We start from the raw sequence: 20,645 nt of genomic DNA, 5'->3' as shown, positions 1-20,645 counted from the left end.
ACTGCCTACACTACGCTTGTCCGTCCTCTTTTAGAATAGTGCTGCGCGGTGTGGGATCCTTACCAGATAGGACTGACGGAGTACATCGAAAAAGTTCAAAGATAGGCAGCACGTTTTTTGTTATGGCGAAATATGGGAGAGAGTGTCACACAAACGATACAGGATTTGTGCTGGACATCATTAAAAGAAAGGCGTTTTTCGTTGCGACGGAACCTTCTCACGAAATTCCAATCACCAACTTTCTCCTCCGAATGCGAAAATATTTTGTTAACATCGACACACATAGAGAGGAACGATCACCAAGATAAAATAAGGGAAATCAGAGCTCGTACGGAAAGATACAGGTGTTCATTCTTTCCGCGCGCTATACGAGATTGGAATAATAGAGAATTGTGAAGGTGGTTCGATGAACCCTGTGTCAGGCACTTAAATGTGATTTGCAGAGTATCCATGTAGATGTAGATATACAAATGATCCCTAGCCCAAGAGCTGCCTAAAATACTTGACCTTATCTTTCCATCACCAATAGAAACCGAGGTATGAGCTCCGAAAGAATCGTGGTTTTAAACCTAGCGCTTGGGAACATATTAGGTAGCGTACGTAGCGACTGTCCTATTTCGAAAGTGGAAATGTAAAAAGTCAGTCTTAAATTTTCACTTGTTTCTTTCAGCCACGGAATGGTACAATATACTGGAATAGATATAGAATTTTAAAAATTCTACCTCAGAGTGATGCAAGGGAGTTTTACTCGTATAATACTTCATAGATAAAGCTCAATAACTACCCTTCAGTTTAATTTTGGCGATGATATTTTCCTGCGAAAACACTTCCTCAATTTTTAATTTTTTTCTGATTTTCTTCACAGTCAAGCATTTTCAAAGGATCTGAAGGTGGTCATCGACAGTCAATACTGCTCAGCTGTTAAGAGACGAAAGTATGTCTACGGAATAGTTGCATTCTAGACCATAAAGTGCAATTTATATTACTGATTATTAAATCGTTTGTCTTGTGGCGTCTTGTCTTTAGTACTTTAGATTAATGTTCGTAAAACTAAGGAGATATTTTCTTGTTTCTGTGTCATCAATTTTCTGACCGTCTCCTGTGCCAATCATTTCATCTCAGACTAACACTTGCAACATAGTCTGCAGTTATTTGCTGGATTTATTCCAGTTTCTGTCTTCTACAGTTTTTACGCTGTACAGCTCCCTATAGTACCAAGGAAGTTATTCGCTTATGCCTTAACAGATGTCCTACCTTCCTGTCGCTTCTTCTTGTCACTGTTTTCCATATATTCTTTCCCTCGCCGATTCTCCAGATAACCTCCTCATTCCTGATCTTATCAGTCCATCCAATTTTCTACATTCTTCTGTAGCACCACATGTCAAATGCTTCGATTCTCTTCTTTTCTGGCTTTCCCACAGTCCATGTTTCACTGACATACAATTCTGTGACCAAACGTACATTCTCAGAAATTTCTTCCTCAAATTAAGGCCTATCATTGATACTAGTATACTTCTCTTGGTCAGGAATACCCTTTCTGTTAGTGGCAGTCTGCTTTTGATGTCCTCCTTGTTCCGTCCGTTATTGCTTATTTTCTGCCCAGGTAGCAGAATTCCTTAACTTCATCTACTTCATGCTCACCAACCCTGATATTAAATTTCTCGCTGTTGTAATTTCCGCTACTTCTCATTGTTTTTCCACTCAATCCATATTCCGTACTTATTAGACTGATCATTCCATTCAACACGTCCTGCAATGCTTCTTTGCTTTCACTGAGAATAGCAATGTCATGAGCGAATCTTATCACTGAAATCCTTTCATGTTGAATTTGAATCCTGTTCTTAAAACTTTCTTTTATTTCCCTCGTCGCTTCTTCGGTGTAGGGATTGAACAGTAAGGGCGAAAGACTAGATCCCTGTCTTACACCCTTTTTAATCCGATTACTCCATTCTTGGTCTTCCACCCTTATTGTTTCTTCCCGGCTCTTGTACATTTAGTATATTACCCGTCTCTTCTTATAGCTTACCCCTATTTTTCTCAGAACTTCCAACATCTTGCACCATTTTATACTGTAGAACGCTTTTTCCACACCTACAAATCCTATGAACGTGTCTTAACTTTTCTTTAATCTTGCTTCCATTATCAACTGCTACGCCAGAATTGCCTCTGTGGCGCCTTTACCTTTCCTAAAGCCAAACTGAGCGTCACCTAATGCATCCTCACTTTTCTTTTCCATTCTTCTGAATATTATTCTTGTCGGCAACTTGGATGCATGAGTTATTAAGCGATAATTCTCGCACTTGACAGCTCTTGCAATAATCGTAATTGTGTGGATGATGTTTTTCCGAAAGTCAGATGGTATATCGCCAGACTCATACATTCTATACATCTATGTGAATAGTCATTTTGTTGCCTCTTCTCCCAACGTGTTCGAAATTCTGATGGAACGTTATCTATCGCCTCTGCCTTATTCGATCTTAAGTCTTCCACAGCTCTTCTGATTCTAATATTGGATCCTCTATCTCTTCTGTATCGACTCCTGTTTCTTCTTCTATCACGTCACAAGTTCCCCCCAGTCCCCTCATAGTAGCCTATAATGTACTCTTTCCACCTATCCGATCTCTCCTCTGAACTTAACAATGGAATGTCCACTGAATTCTTAATGTGTCCACCCTTACTTTTATTTTCACCGAAGGATGTTTTGACTTTTTTGATATGCTGAGGCAGATTCTAATTTGAATTGTTGAATTGGGGGGGGGGGGGGGGGGGGGGGGGGGGGAAGAACGATGGAACCAAAAGAAGCGATCGGTTGATATGACGCAACCTAAGGTGTCGTGGAATCCTTAATCTTGTGTGTGTGTGTGTGTGTGTGTGTGTGTGTGTAGGCAAGGGGAAATTGTAGATCAAGTGTGAGCAAATGCGCCAGTGTGTGCCCATACTGTTTGCCGCGGGCGCTGTCAGCCAGCAGTTACACGTCCACCTCTCTGTCAACATAGCGCGTTTGCCTTCGATACGGGCGTGTCACGGCAAGAAGGCTTCTTTACTTCGTGTCATTAGGACTGTAAGTGTCGAAGTCGCTTTGGCGTTCGTGGTATCACGAAATTAGTGAGAGGAAAACGGCTGAGGAGGAGTTAAGATGCTCGAAACGAAAATCGGTAGAATCGCTAACGCTTCAGCCCACAGTGGGGAGGTTACATTTCTGATTAAAACACAAACCGGCCGTGTCTGCTTTGTATGCTATGTAAAGAGGCATTTTCAGCTCCTTCATGAGAAATTCGCGATAATTTTGGACACTGAGAAAAGGAAGATCAAACTCCTCGAGCTAAAAGAGAGGAGTGAGATAAATCATTTCTTGAAAATCTTACCACTACCTATAAAGCATTATTTGGATTTGCCCTTGATTTTACTTCTTCCTTGCCGGCCGCGGTGGTCTAGCGGTTCTAGGCGCTCGGTCCGGAACCGCGCGACTGCTACGGTCGCAGGTTCGCATCCTGCCTCGGGCATGGATGTGTGTGATGTCCTTAGGTTAGTTAAGTTTAAGTAGTTCTAAGTTCTAGGGGACTGATGACCATAGATGTTAAGTCCCATAGTGCTCAGAGCCATTTGAGCCATTTTTTACTTCTTCCTTGTAACGTATTTACAGGAACAGAACTATGTCATCCACAATGACAAAGCATTGAGAGTGAGCTATCACATAGCTCTTAATAGAGCCAGGTTATAGCGTCCCTTCAGCGGTAAATAATCTGTTAAAAGGTCTTCTGTTGCTGCCGCAACAATCGTCTCGAGCGGTTCTTTCTCTTTTCGAAAGAGTGTCTCTTTCACGAAGAACAGTTTTAGGACGTATCGAAGAAATAGCAAACGATGTGAAAACGCAACTGAAAAACAACACTGAAGATTTTCTCTTTGGCTTTGGAAGAAAGCACGGATGTCACGGGCGTTACTCAGTTATCTCTATTTGTTGAACTTGATGGAGGAACTCCTGGATTTAGTGCCAGTGCACAATACCACTACGGCCGATGACATATTTTGTGACTTAGAAAATATTATTGACAAATACGACCTTTGTCTTCGTTGACTGGAGCAGCTGCAATTGTTGGTCAAAAGTCTGGTGTCGTTGTCTAGATAAGGAAAAGGTGAAAGACGTTAATAATCATCAGCGGACACCAGCGATAAAATTCATCCTACGCAGCGTTAATCTGCGGGCAAAAAGTGCCAACTTAAGTGGCGTCATGGTCGTTGTTGTAAAAACCGTTAATGATCTGATATCGCACGGTTTGGGACATCGGTACTTTAATTGAATTTTCTCATTTTGAGAATACTGAAGGGCGACCTATTTTAACTGTAAAAAAAGAAAGAAGCACTCAACAACCAAGATCCCACAAAATATTTGTTTATTTAAGACAACCGGTTTCAACAGACTATGCTGTGATCTACAGGTTTCAGTATCATTTGTTGTAAAACACGTTCATTTTACGCTGAACCGCCGGGACAATATTTCAAGTGGATAAGAAGCAGCACTTATAAAAGGTCTGTCATCGCGAAAATATTTAAAAACATAAATAACCTTGTGGAATAGGCTATGTCCATATACATATTGCTCACAGGTCTTTGTTACATCATACAAACACGGTTCACAATGGAACATCTGTTTACATATGAAGAACTTGTTCTAAACAGTGTGAAACCACTTTGTGCTGATTTCTATCTACTTGACACTTTGTGGATGAGATTCAGCATAAAATGAACATGTATTACAAAAAAAGATGTTAAGACCTGAAGATGACAGCATAGCCTGTTGAAACCGGTTGTCTTATGTAAAAAAATATTTTATGCGATCTTGGCTGTTGAATGATTTTTTTACAATCGGCAGTTTAAATCCTACGTGCCATAACTGAGGTGTGATTTTGGCGGTGGGTCGGATTTTTTTTTTAAGTACGCTGGCTGTGTCGAGGTGTTGTTTTAGAACGTTTTTTCAACTTCCGTAAAGACACAGTTTTACTCGTGGACAGAAAGAGTTCAATTACCTGCAATGTACATTAAATCTTGCGTTTGTAACTGACTTTCAAAAGCACATGTATGTCTTAAATACAAATGGTTCAAATGGCTCTGAGCACTATGGGACTTAACATCTGTGGTCATCAGTCGCCTAGAACTTAGAACTACTTAAACCTAACTAACCTAAAGACATCACACACATCCATGCCCGAGGCAGGATTCGAACCTGCGACCGTAGCAGTCACGCGGTTCCAGACTGAAGCGCTTAGAACCGCACGGCCACACCGGTCGGCTCTTAAATACAACTTAAATACAAATTTACAGGGTAGACAGAAACTAATTACCGATTTTTTTGACGTTGGCTTTGGGTTTTAGAAGAAAATTACTACTGTGGATAAAGCAACTTTCAGAAAGGTCAGCCGGCCGCTGTGACGGAGCGGTTCTAGGCCCTTCAGTTCGGAACCGCGCTGCTGCTACGGTCGCAGGTTCGAATCCTGTCTCGGGCATGGTTGTGTATGATGTCCTTAGGTTACTTAGGTTTTAGTAGATCTACGTCTAGGGGACTGATGACCTCAGATGTTAAGTCCCATAGTGCTTAGAGCCATTTGAACCATTTTTCAGAAAGGTCATCTGCTCACTTTACTACCGGTTATAAATGAAATAATTATTGAAAAGGAAGCACTGAGTGAATATTTTGATGAATTGGTTATGGTAATGGAGGCTTTGTTAAAAAACATTAGTAGTAGATTTAGTGACTTAAATCGATTTGAACTTGATTTTAGTGTTTTTGCAACTCCTTTTATGGTGGTTGTTGAAAACGCACCATCTGAAATTTATTTGGAGCTCACTGACTTTCAGTGCAGTCGTGTGGCCACATAGAGGTTTCGCACTGCAGAAAATACAGAAATGTTTTACAAGAATTTCCCTCGAGCACTGCTCGAGTCTGCAGTATCATCGGGGTCACACATTTGTGTGAAAGTGTTTTTTCAACAGTGAACAGAATCGAATATCCGGACTACTCTTACTCACCGGAGCAATGGGTTTGATGATAAGTCATCTCACTCCAAATATATATATGCTTGTAAAATACATTTAACGACAATAGTAGAGTAATGGACATAGATGTTTCTTTGTTTTTCGTCAGTAATAGGCCAGCTCCGAATTTAATACATCTCAGTAAGGTTACATGTATTAATTTGATAGATGTTTAATTAAAAAAACATCAAATTGAGCAGCTACTTGATTGAGAAGTAGCATCTCCGGTCACGAAAACTGACAACAGCCGGGAGGGCGGTGTGCTGACCACTTGCCCCTCTGTATCCGATGAAGGATAAAGCCTGAGGATGACATGGCGGTCGGTGAGTACCACAGTGCTTTCCGATGCCTGTTCGGACGTAGTTAGTTTTAATAAACAAAGATGCGTTCTCAGCTTATTACTTTATGTCTGTGTTGTATTTGTTACCAGGAACTTATGTCGACGGGAGTGGTATTTAATTCTCTTTTTGTTGATTCCTGTACTCCCCCCCTCCCCCCTCCACTTTCTCTTCTGAACCGAAGAACAGGACGCTTCGCACTGCTTATAATTGCTGCCAGTGTATGCATTGTACTGCTCTTCGGCGTTCCCGTGTTCATCACGGCCCTTCGCACTGAAGAAATTATTCTTTATTTCTTTATTCGTCGCTATGTTGTGCCTCTGTGGAGTAGCAGACTTTCAACCGCTTTCCTGTCTTCTGCTGGTGTCGCCTGATAGCTGTAACGATATATTCACACGCAGAAAAAGTGGTACATAATGTATGAGGTAGACGCAGAGGGAAACGAAATCAGAAATAAAGTACCAATCCTTGACGAACAGAGGAAAACAACGCGGCTTTTTTACAACCTAAAAACTGACATGCATAGCCTTATGTGACGTGATGACGCACAAAATCTGCTCAATAGCGCAAAATTAATTTGCTTTCGTTCACGAATTGTTGTAAGATAACTATTACAAGTTTATCATTCGATTGCACTTTTGAGTAACGCCGGCCGCGGTGGTCTAGCGGTTCTAGGCGTTCAGTCCGGAACCGCGCGACTGCTACGGTCGCAGGGTCGAGTCCTGCCTCGGGCATGGATGTGTGTGATGTCCTTAGGTTAGTTAGGTTTAAGTAGTTCTAAGTTCTAGGGGACTGATGACCACAGATGTTAAGTCCCATAGTGCTCAGAGCCATTTGAACCATTTTTTTTTGAGTAACACAATATTGGTTTTTGAGGTTTCACCTCTGGAGATACTATGCACATGTTATGTTGTGCCGTAAGTGTTGTCTGCATTATCGTACTGTGATAATTACGACAATGCAAAGACAACTGACTGACTACAAACTCGAGCGTCAGCTGTCGATCGTGTATTATCGGCAGTCATCGGTAAAGTTCGCGAGTAAGAGAATGTGAGCTGCGCGCGCATCCTGTCCGCACGGCAATACAAAAGCCCACCGTGCCCGCGGGCATTCTGACGAGCAGCTCACGCTTCCAGCCCTGTTATAGAGGGAGACCAAGTCTTGAATACAATAAGCTGGTTCAAATGGATATAGGTTGCAACAGTTACGAAGAAATGAAGAGGCTTGCATAGCTTAGAGTAGCGTGGAGACCTGCGTCAATTTAGTCTTCAAACTGGAGACCATAACAGCAGCAATAACAAGTATAAAACATATTTTGTCATCCCTTGGTGTTTTTAGCCGTCATATCTGTCCCATTATCATTAATCTGTCGAGAGTATAAGGAAACATATCCATGCCCCAATGCTGTGTTCCTAATTTAGGTACGATTCTTCCACAGAGATCTTTGTTCTTGTAATATGTCCAGTACTACACTCTATGTAAATTTTATAACTGTGTCTAGAACGGAGCACCATGTAATTACTATTTCTAGTTTTGCATTCAATCCACTACCAACGTACTAGGCAAAACTTAAGCAAAAGTTTGACAAAAGTAGATTTCTTTTGTTGCTGAACACTCTCTTCGCTTTTACAGTCCACTGTCTACAATTCATTCTTATTGACATCTTTCACTATCCCGCATCCTGTTTAACTACTTCATTTCTTCATTTCTTGTACAGTAGCTCAGCCAGTTGTAATTTTTAATTCGAGTAGATACTTTTATCACTTCCATAATTTTCTTTTCTGCTATTCGTACTTTGTTAATAATATCTTCTTCCACTTAAACAATTTTTCAATTCCTTCCTTATTTTCAGCTATTAGGAGTATGATAGTTGCCAACTTCTTACTGGTAGTGCTCTATCTTTCCAATTTCATGGATGAATGCAAATCAAATGCTTTTTGCGATCACCTGTTAACTGTGGCTCGAACAACAATAATGTTTTTTCTTTCATTTATGTTTTCAACAACTCCTACCTTTTCCTCACTTCTTCTTTGATGAGCTTGTTTAACAACAATGATCGCGAACTACAATCTCTTGTTAACATTGTGAGCTAATTACTGCAATGGTTGCAATTCTGGAATGCCACCCTAAGTATTGTGTTTTCTGGCGTTTCTTCGAAGCACTTTCCACAAGCAGAGTATTCTCCCTGCAACGCTCCCCCATTCTGCTAGTTAATGTTCCACTCCAGTATACTAAATTCGAACGTTCGTTCTGCTGTATGCTATAGCTTATGCCCACCAACAGTCGACAATGTCATCCGGGTTGCCTGATCATCAGATACCAACATTGTGATATCAACATGTTTATCGTCATGCTTGTGGAAGGCCCCAATTTGTTTAGAAGGCACCAACATCGCCACACTGCATGCTTACGCCAGAGAAACTGGGCGAAACTAGTATCCTTCAACTACGCTAATATTTAGGAGGCCACCTAGCCTTATGCTCTCAGTGGAATCAGCACTGCCGTTGATGTTCGAGTCGCAATGGCAGGTGAATCACGTAGAGCAATCTGATTCAGTCAGCAGTGAAGTCTAGAAGTCCAGCCATCCTGCACAATTTGTCAACGAGTTTCCAACTTGTGGTCATCGAGGTACCTTGGCGAAGCCTTCAAGTTGTCTGCTGTGGTCTAAGACGTTTATTGACTGGATTCAGCACTCCCGGACTAAATATAGAATCTGGGATGTGTAACTTACTTTGCTTGACTTCGTGTCTAAGGGAGCATTAGTGGACATGTCTACGACTATTTCAGTTTGATACTCCTCATACGAGTTGAAGTTCTGTACCTTGAATAAATGTTGCGAGTTTTCATAGTTCTGTCAGTTATTTTTGAGTAGCTATCTTGGTAAACTGGCATTTAATTTGCGCAAAACAGCACACTGTCACAACAGTCACATCACAGTCTTTATTATCCTATACCCTCTTTAATACACATTACATTGTCTGGACTTGTTAGCGCTCCCAAACTTAAACATACCAACTTCCTATTTTTGGAGTATTTCTTTTGCAATATAGTGAAATGAGAACCCCTCTTCAGGCGACACGCTGGAAATATTTTACAATATGATGTATCGTTACTGCGTGGAAGTGCTGCAACAAATACGTTTGAGAAGGCCGCATGCAGAATGGTGGTTTGGGTGGGAGGTAGATGTTGGTGCTCGGTTTCTACTTGAGCTAGGAACATGGGGTGAAAAGCTCTTGGTTTAGCCCAGACCAGCGACCACTTGTATGGCCCTTCGAATACCTCCCTTAATGTAGCTGTGTTACAGTATATTACGCAAGGTTTGAACTGTGCGCCGGATTGGTGCTCAGACAAATTGTGCAAATCCATTAATTCTTTTTACAAATGATGTTAATTGGGCTGAAAATTAATGCTCAGCTAATGGCAAAATTTGTATGTAAACCGTTTGGATTCTATGTGCAAATACTTGCAAAAACCACGTTTTTCTGGGAGGTTTTTGTACTGCGCAACTTCTATTCTTTAAACGTACACGAATCATTTCAAACTTTGCACTAAAGTACATAATAAAGACAAACTGAAACTTTTTAACTAACAATCTTCAGCCGTTGCTGAGATACGGTGGTTTACAAACGAGCTAAAAGTAGCACGTACAATTCATTCCTACTAGAACTTAATGCGTGGATACCATTTCATGTGACAATGCATTCTTATGGTAAAACTGAAAACTCGCTTTCGTGAAAAAAAAACGTTTTTATGAGGTGTATACGAAATAAGCATCAAACGAAAAAACTACACTACTGGCCATTAAAAGTGCTACACCAAGAAGAAATGCAGAAGATAAACGGGTATTCATTTGAAAAATATATTACACTAGAACTGACATGTGATTACGTTTTCACGCAATTTGCTTGCATAGATATTGAGAAATCACTACCCAGAACAACCACCTCTGGCCGTAATAACGGCCTTGATACGCCTGGGCATTGAGTCAAACAGAGCTTGGATGGCGTGTACAGGTACAGCTGCCCATGCAGCTTCAACACGATACCACAGTTCATCAACAGTAGTGACTGGCGTATTGTGACGATCCAGTTGCTCGGCCACCATTGACCAGGCATTTTCAATTGGTGAGAGATCTGGATAATGTGCTGGCCAGGGCAGCAGTCGAACATCATCTGTATCCAGAAAGGCCCGTACATGACCTGCAACATGCGGTCGTGCATTATCCTGCTGAAATGTGGGGTTTCGCAGGGATCGAATGAAGGGTAGAGCCACGGGTCGTAACACACTTCAAATGCAACGTCCACTGTTCAAAGTGCCGTCAATGCGAAAAAGAGGTGACAGAGAAGTATAACCAATGGCACCCTGGCACCCCATATCATCATGCCGGGTGATACTCCAGTATGGCGATGACGAATACACGCTTCCAATGTGCGTTCACCCTGCGATGTCGCCAAACACGGATGCGCCATCATGATGCTGTAAACAGAACCTGGATTCATCCAAAAAATGACGTTTTGAAATTCGTGCACCCGGGTTCGTCGTTTACTACACCATCGCAGGCGTTCCTGTCTGTGATGCACCCATGGCCTCCGAGCTGATACTCCATGCTACTGCAAACGTCGTCGAACTGTTGTCTTGCAAACGTGCCCATCTGTTGACTCAGGGATCGAGACGTGGCTGCACGATCCGTTACAGCCATGCGGATACGATGCCTGTCATCTCGACTGCTAGTGATACGTGGCCGTTGGGACCCAGCACGGCGTTCCGTATTACCCTCCTGAACCCACCGCTTCCAGATTCTGCTAACAGTCATTGGATCTCGACCAACGCGAGCAGCAATGTCGCGATACGATAATCCGCAATCGCAATGGGCTACAATCCGACCTTTATCAAAGTCGGAAACGTGATGGTACGCATTACTCCTCCTTACCCGAGGCATCACAACAACGTTTCACCAGGCAACGCCGGTCAACTGCTGTTTGTGTACGAGAAATCGGTTTCCTCATGTCAGCACGTTGTAGGTGTCGCCACCGGCGCCAACCTTGTGTGAATGCTCTGAAAATCTAATCATTTGCGTATCAGAAGATCTTCTTCCTGTCTGTTAAATTTCGCGTCTGCAGTACGTCACCTTCGTTATGTAGCAATTTTAATGGCCAGTAGTGTACAAGGAACGAAACTCGTCTAGATTGAAGGGGAAACCAGATGGCGCTATGGTTGGCCCGCTAGATGGCGTTGCCATAGGTCAAACGGATATCAACTGCGTTTTATTAAAAAGGAAACCCTATTTTTTATTACATATTAGTGTAGTACGTAAAGAAATATGAATGTTTTAGTTGGACCACTTTTTTCACTTTGTGAGAGTTGGCGATGTAATAGTCATAAACTCATAAGTACGTGGTATCATGTAACATTCCGCCAGCGCGGACGGTATTTGCTTCGTGATACATTACCCGTGTTAAAATGGACCTTTTACCAATTGCGGAAAAGGTCGATATCGTGTTGATGGATGGCTATTGTGATCAAAATGCCCAACGGGCCTGTGCTATGTATGCTGCTTGGTATCCTGGTGTCCAAGTGTCGGACCGTTCACCGGGTATTACGTTATTTAAGGAAACAGGAAGTGTTCAGCCATATGTGAAACGTCAACCACGACCTGCAACAAATGATGATGCCCGAGTAGGTGTTTTAGCTGCTGTCGCGGCTAATCCGCACATCAGTAGCAGGCAAATTGCGCGAGTATCGGGAATCTCAAAAACGTCGTTGTTGAGAATGCTACATCAACATCGATTGCACTTGTACCATATTTCTATGCACCAGGAATTGCATGGTGATGTCTTTTAACGTCGTCTACAGTTCTGCCACTGGGCACAAGAAAAATCACGGGACGATGACAGTTCTATTTAGCGACGAAGCGTCATTCACCAACAGCGGTAACGTAAACCGGCATAATATGCGCTATTGGACAACAGAAAATCCACGATGGCTGCGACAAGTGAAACATCAACGACCTTCGCGGGTTAATGTATGGTGCGGCATTATGGGAGGAAGGATAATTGGCCACCATGTTATCGATGGCAATCTAAATGGTGCAATGTATGCTGATTTCCTACGTAATGTTCTACCGATGTTTCTACTAGATGTTTCACTGCATGACACAGTGGCGAAGTACTTCCAACCTGATGGATGTTCGGCACATAGCTCGTGTGCGTTTGAAGCGGTATTGAATAGCATATTTCATGACAGGTGGATTGGTCGTCGAAGTACCATACCATGGCCCGCACTTTCACCGGATCTGACGTCCCCGGATTTCTTTCTGTGGGGAAAGTTGAAGGATATTCGCTATCGTGATCCACCGACAATGCCTGACAACATGCGTGCATGTGCGAACATTACGGATGGCGAACTACTCGCTGTTGAGAGGAATATCGTTACACGTATTGCCAAATGCATTGAGGTTGACGGACATCATTTTGAGCATTTATTGCATTAATGTGGTATTTGCAGGTAATCACGCTGTAACAGCATGAGTTCTCAGAAATGATAATTTCACAATGGTACATGTATCACATCGGAACAACATAAATAAAATATTCAAATGTACCTACGTTCTGTATTTTAATTTAAAAAACCTACCTGTTACCAACTATTCATCTAAAATTGCAAGCCTTATGTTTGTGAATGTTACAGCGTCATCTATCACAAAGCGAAAAAGGTGGTCCAATTAAAACATTCATATTTCTTTACGTACTCGAATATGTAATAGAAATGGGGGTTCCTATTTAAAAAAAAAACGCAGTTGATATCCGTTTGACTTATGGCAGCGCCATCTTTCGGGCCAACCATAGCGCCATCTGTTTGTCCCCTTCAAGCTAGACAGGTTTCGTTCTTTGTAGTTTTTTTCGTTTGACGCTTATTTCTTGAGATATTTGGCCCTGTCAATATCAATGAACCACCATGTAAATAGGAAAAAACACGTTATTATCCGGCTTGTGCGAACCAGCTCAAATGTTGTAAGAAGGTAGATAAATGATCCTACCCTATTTATAGATTCTTTAATGACATGTAACAGCCACAAATTTTCTCACACTTCTCTCTCTTACACTAACAGTCCCAAACTTTCAGACCTCTCTCTCTCTCTCTCTCTCTCTCTCTCTCTCTCAGACTGCAGACTTATATCACTGTGAAACTCTCTTGATTATTCAACTGTTATTAAGTAGGCCTTTATACGCTTAAAGTCTGGAAAACAACTGTCGGCTAATGCTACATCTGCTAGTAGAACCAGGAAAATTTTCAATGCAGTACGCAGCTTAGGAAACTATGTCATGAAGTAATATTTTGATATGAAGGAACGATATTTGTAATGCATCTGACCCTCCTGCGATGCCACTACTCGAGATCTTCGTCTGTTTCCAAATCACTGAAGAAGTCATGGCAGTCAGTAAGTTTAAAATATGGTCCTCACTATCTTAGGTGTGAATTGGGAGTGATTCTCTATTTTACAATATATGTGCATTATACTTAACGGTGGAAATGGTAAAATTACTTCGTTGGTCAGCTCTTCAAAATTCAATAGTTTGTTCGGTTTTTCTAACAAGTTTTTTTATTTAAAAACAAAATAAACTGTAGAAAGCTGAAATATTACAGATCGGAGAATGAATCAAAAGTGAAGAGGGAAAATTGTTTGAAATGATCTTTGCTACAAATTTCCTTGACAAATGTTTTACGATTCATATATACCAAGGACATTTTAAATTTGGTGCAAGACGGTGGTGCTACGGTACTGTAAGTCTCGCTACAGTTATGCATTGTCTGTAAGGAGATTGTTGCCCTTCCTGACATTGCAGTGATAAAGTACAGAAAGTAAACCCCTGGCACTTTTTAAAAGCTGCAGTAACGTTGGCCATATTTTAAAAGTTTTATAATAGTATGACATTTATACCAGAAAGTTACAGATCAATTAGTTTATGAACTGTAAAGCGAAAAAATCTCTATTTTAGCTAACGGCATAAATTAAAAAAAATAACTGGTCAAAGAGAGGAAGATACTGTTCAGTGGTTCTAAGCCAGTGGTGTTTCTGAGCTTGCGTATGGATGAAGATGTGAAAATTCAAGCTATATACTACAATTCCAGTAACATGGAAAGGTAACTAACAGCTCCATGTTTGTTACAGTTGTTGTTACAGCTTTCCTTTTAATTTACATTGCTCAATTATTAAATTTGATTCTATTATCTTACGAACTCCTGTAAGTAAAACGTTGTAAAAGATCTAACCCAACAGAAACTAAGTTTCGAATATTAAATTCTAAATGACAACTTCATCGAATGAGGTATTATATAAGTCAATAAGGATGCATTACGTTTTAGTTGTAGAAGTGAATGTGAACGATTTATAGTTATATGAGGTGGGATGAAAGTTCGGCATACAAGTTATGAATGTGCCAATCAGTATATTAGAAACACATCAAAATTGGCCTGGACTGTTCAATTAGACAATAATGTCGATCCAACATTAAAATGTGTGTTTAAAAATCTGCGAGAATGCCTTGTTTCCGTCCGAATTTTGGAAAATGAGTGAAGCAGAGAGTTAAAAAGCTATGCTTAAATTTAAATATTTTCCTTTTAGTTAAGAAACTGCTTAATGCACTGAAATTTTTCGTTATAGTATTAGCAAAGATAGCATTAGGCGACGGTTTTCTTCAAAACTTAAGCTTAGAAAGGCCTATTTATGAACAGGGGAAGAGGCAAGAGAGGTTTAGCGATATAAGTCCGCAGTTTGAGAGCGAGAGAAGTGTATGAAAGTTTGTGGCTGTTAGTGTAGGAGAGACAAGTGTAGTGAAGTTTGTGACTGTTACATGTCACTGAAGAATCGAAAAGCAGGAAGGCGACAGTGTTACAGTTTTAGCTTTGTGGGTGTACAAATACAATTTATCAAGTTGCAGTTTATGTATAAGGCTTCTTTATTCCATTTGATTTTAAAAAAATTGAAAAAAAAACAAGAGTTTGGATAGTAAATTCCGGAGAAAGACGACTGGACGAACACTTCGAGAAGCAGCAAGAAACAAAAGCATCTGTTACGAATTAAAGGTTTTTTTTAAGTAAATCAAAAACAGCAAGTGATACGAACAATTCTTATGTGTGGGAGATAAAAGGCCAGTAAGACGTATTTTGTTCTACAGTGACTGAGGAAGAGATGGCAAGATTGCAATGGAATTCCGATTTTAAAGGAACGGACTAAATGATCCACCATGAAGATGATGATGATTATGATTAAGAGGAAGGTAAGTGTAGGTCGTACGTCATATAAAGATATTTAGTGTATTGTTACCTCTGATAATTACGAATTACAATGAATGGCCATCACGAGTACTGCTAAACTGGACATGTAATGACATATTGAACGACTTATATTCGATCGTCATTCATTGGTTGGCTATCAGTTCAAATGCAATTCTGGATCTAATCTGAATGTTGATAATGTCCTGTATGGAAAACTCTAAATAAACAAATAAATATATAGAAATCTCTGACGGTCTTTTCCAATGACGTTCTAACTACCGGAAAGGAATAAGAATCAGCATATACAGTCGAGGCTTTCGGGAAAACATGACAAGTATGTAAAACTCGGCAAAAGAGAGCAAACGGGCAAAGCTAGTCGTGTGACGATCCAGTTCCAAGGATTTCCGTTGGCAAAAGAAATGATCGCGTTTCTGTTGCTTCTTTTCTTCTTCATTTCGTTCGTAACGGGCTTCTTATCCGACAACAATCTCTCTCGCTGGTTTCAATTCAAAGAGCAACCCGTTGCAGAAAACCGAATGAGGAAACCACAGGATACGAAATCCGAGCTGCAGTGACTTACTTCGCCGTAAAAGGATCAAAGAAAGGCTTCCGGAGAGACGGGAGGAAATAAAAGGATGGTCTGAGTCGGTCGATGAGGTAGTAGAGGATAATGTGTCCTTCCCAGAGCCTCCAGGGACTTCCACGAAGAAAAGCGGACGATCAGAGTTGGCGTAGCTGGTGTGCAGCCCGTGAGAACTATCAAAACAGTGAAGCATGTTGTCTGCAAATATTTCGTGAAACAGGAACAGAACTTTTTTTTGTTGATATAAAGCTGATACAGTAGCGTCCTGAAACGTTACGACAGCATCAGTTTTTCAACTAAGCAGCACAGTCATATATCTACATGATTATTCTTCAATTACCAGTTAAAGTTTTCCAGAGGATCCATGGAGCCACGTTCAGTATGTTTCTGGAGTGTTCTATTCTCGAACAGTGTGGTGAAAAACGAAAACCCAGAGCTTCAGGAGTGAGCTCCAAAATCTCTTATATTATTACGATGATAGGCAACAAAATAGTTTGGAATTCGAAGGAAAAAGTTTTTTATTGAAATTTTGTGTAAAAATCATGCCGCAACGATAGGCTCCTTTTGACTACTCATATTCACACACTCTATCCCCTACTTCGTGCTATACAAAACAAGAAGACAAATGCTGTCAATATAATGACATTATTTATGAATTTACATTATGTGAATGTGAGAAATTCTATCATACCAGTATATTTGTAGTAAGTGAACACTATTATTTGTTCGTTAAATAATAAAAGAGAGGACGTACTGAATGTCAGGGAACTACAACCGGAGACAGAACAGTATTTTAAATACAAAAAATATAACAATATTACCAACTAAAAAACATACATTCGTAATATTGAAATTAGGACGAAATAATATCGTAACCTTAGGGCTACGTGCCAGATGCATATATTTCGTATCTAATACACTGACGTAAGACTACTTTGTAACTGGCATCTAACGTTTTTAGTACCGTTTATGTATCTATATACTGATTGGTGTTTTATTAAGGGGCATGTATAATGTTATTTGTACGTAGCATTCAGGCCTCAGGTTATAAGCATATGTAATTTTTAGCTATTCATTGCTTTTATATGAGGCATAAACTCGAGTAGTATCTTGCACAGTATGGAATGTATGAAACACTTACATCTCAGTCTACATACGTGTTATACACGTATTTTATGACTTCTGGATTGCGGTCTTCGAGTGTTACTGACTTCACGAACATATTACATAATAAACTGTAATACTACTGTCTTTTGACGTATGTTGTACAGGTCAGCAGTTCTCGCTCTACTCTGCAACAAATAGCTAAATATAAGGTCACTTTGATAAAATTCTTGTCTCCCGAAATTATATAACACAGTGGCTGAGTTGTACTTCTTTCGGTTAGCCACATACATACTGGTCGGTTATCATAGCCATTGATCGAACTGGTTGTAACTGTCGTCGAGACCTCAGACGATATTATTTCGTACTAATATTCAATATTACGAATTTGTGTTTTTTACTAATATTGCTATATTTTTTCTATTTAAAATAATTTCATGTCTCCAGTTGCAGTTCTCTGACATTCAGTACTTCCCGTGTTTTGTTGTTTAACGAACAAGTAAAGCTCAGTGTTCATTTACTACAAATGTACTGATATGACATAATTTCTTAGATTTGTATAATTTCCTTAAATTGACATCATTTGTCTTATTAGAGTCATGTCTGTATTATATTATTTAGATGGTAGCTTTATCTGACAGGCAGTCTTCGTGTAGCCATGACGCTACACCTCAGTCAGTTGGGTGACAGCTGTCATATAGATACTTCCTTGTTCCTGATACCTGTGTCAGAAATGATATCTTGTTGACAACCACTCATGGGCGATGCAACAATCATTGCTACCGATCGTTTGTAGGTATGTGTAAGTATGTATGGCAAAATGGGCACTGTAACAAGTTTTGATTAGTGATCAACGTCGTCAATTTACATAACCAAGGAAGATTTTCATGTTAGGTAAGGTAATGAATCGAAAGCGAAAATCAATAAAGAAAATATACGATCTTGATAAAGAAGTTTTGTACCGACATGTTTCTCACACCATTGGCCTTATGCAAAGAATGACCGAACATCTTTCCACATTAATTACAGTGCTGTGGAAAGTGAGTAGTAGACCACCCAGATTAGCCTAGCACAAAGAGTGACGAAGTGTCTGCGTGTGTGAAGGGGCGACTCATCCTTTGCCTAGCATAAAGGGTAACATAACATCTGGCTACATGATGCAAAACCCTGTGGAAAGCAAGTAGTTGACCACCCACCATTTCCCTAGCACCATGAATGATGGAACTTCTCACCATGTGAAATGGAACCCTGTAGAAAGCTAGTAGTATACCACCCACCGTTTGCCTAGCACAAAAAGTAACAGAACTTCAGGCCACAGGAATCGAAATCCTGTAGAAAATTGTGTAGTAGGAGACACATCCCCTGCTAGGCACTAAGAATAAGGAACTTCTGGCCAGGTGAAGTGGATCTACGTGGAAGATGAATAGTAGCCACACAGAAATTGCCTGTCATAAAGAGGGAGAAACATCTGGCCACGTTAATTGTAACCCCGTGGAAATAGAACAGAGGACGACTCAGCCTATGTCTACACAAAGAGTGAGGAACTGTGTAACCCTGTGGAAAGTGAGTAGGGGGACACTCAACTTTTGCCTGGCACAAAAGTGACAGAACTTCTGGCTCCGCAAAATGGAACTCTGTGCTAAATATCGAGTGTAACAGTTATCTTTCGCCTTGTACAAAGAATGCTTCCCCTTCTGGCAAACGAAGTTAAACCTCGTGAAAAGCATCTGGTACTCTACTCCTTCCTTGCCTAACACAAAAAATGACGCAAGTTCAGGCCACATCAAGCGGAAGTCAATGGGAAGCAAGTAGCAGGCCACTCAACCTTCGCCTACCACATACAATGACTGAACTTCTGGCTACGTGAAGCAAGTAGTTGGCCCCTCACTATTTGCCTAGCTGTGCTCTCTTTGAATCACACCCAGAATGATGGGACTTCTGGGAACGTGAATCTGAACCATATGTTCTTGCCCACGAAAGGCAAAGGTCCCGAGTTCGAGTCTCGAACCAGTAAACTGTTTTAATCTGCGAGGAGGTTTCATATCAGCGCAGACTCCGCTGCAGAGTGGAATTCTCGTTTTGGAAACATACCCCAGGCTGTGGCTAAGCCAAGTGTTCGCAATATGAGTCCTACCAGGATTGCTAGTTTTGTAAGTTTCGCTGGAGATTCTGTGTGAAGCATGGGAGGTAGGGCACAAGGAACTAGTGGAAGTAAAGCTGTAAGGACGGATCGTGAGTCGTGTTTAGGGAGCTCGGTCAATATACTCTTGCAGCAAAAGGCAGAAGTCCAGACTTCGAATTTTTGTGTTAAGTTCCTATGGCAACAAACTGCTGAGGTCATCTGTCCCTAGGCTTACACACTGCTTAATCTAACTCAAACTAACTTACGCTAGCGACAACACACACATCCTTACCCGAGGGAGGACTCGAACCTTCGACGGTGGGAGTGTCGGTCCGGCACACAATTTTAATCTGTCAGTAAGTTTCATAGCAGCGCACATCCCTCTGCAAAGTGAAAATTTTATTTTGGGAACCAAATTTATTTGTGCCCTTCCATAGGTATCTTCGTTGATGTATGGAGTGATGAGTTTTCGATGCCAATGAAATAAAATTGCTTGTGACTGTACTCTTTGTGAGAGGGGGGGGGAAGGGTGGAGGAGGGACAGAACGTTGAAGAAGTGTGTGTGTGTGTGTGTGTGTGTGTGTGTGTGTGTGTGTGTGTGTTTCGGTTAATATGAAACGTAAGAACTTCGGTTGAATACGTGCTCAACACCACTAACGAACAAATACCGAACGTTTCCTTAAGTGGCTGTGCTTTGCATTTGTGTATTGGAACAATGTGTGCCACAATATAAAATAAATTAATCATTCGTTTCTTAGGTGAGTAGTTAACTTCTAGTTTGTTGCTGAGATTGGCGAAAATGTATCGACTGGATAGTGAGTTTCACGGGTTCTTATTGGTGGAAGAGTAGTGTGTCAAAATTGGGAACTTATTAGCATACAGGAATTTTGTGTTCTAATAAACCCCTAATAGCGGTGACTCCACCCTATGAAACTATCGGTTATATGAGTAAGTGATTGACACAGGCTCTACCGAGTGACTTGTGCACCAGTTGAGTACATAATCCGTTACAGTTCTTAGCAAAGTATTCCCGGACGAAATCACGGGATCGATATTACGTATCAGTGAATCATTTCTTAACTGGCGAGAGAGAACGTGTTCGCTTTCCCGCTCCCATGGGGCAGCCAGCGCAACGCCGACTTGAGCGCTTCGGTCAAGCTCACCGAATCAGTGGTGTAAGGGGTGAGTAGTG

This window comes from Schistocerca americana, chromosome 2, assembly GCF_021461395.2.
Source record: "Schistocerca americana isolate TAMUIC-IGC-003095 chromosome 2, iqSchAmer2.1, whole genome shotgun sequence".
Lineage (NCBI taxonomy): Eukaryota > Metazoa > Arthropoda > Insecta > Orthoptera > Acrididae > Schistocerca > Schistocerca americana.
This window is presented reverse-complemented; position numbering follows the sequence as displayed.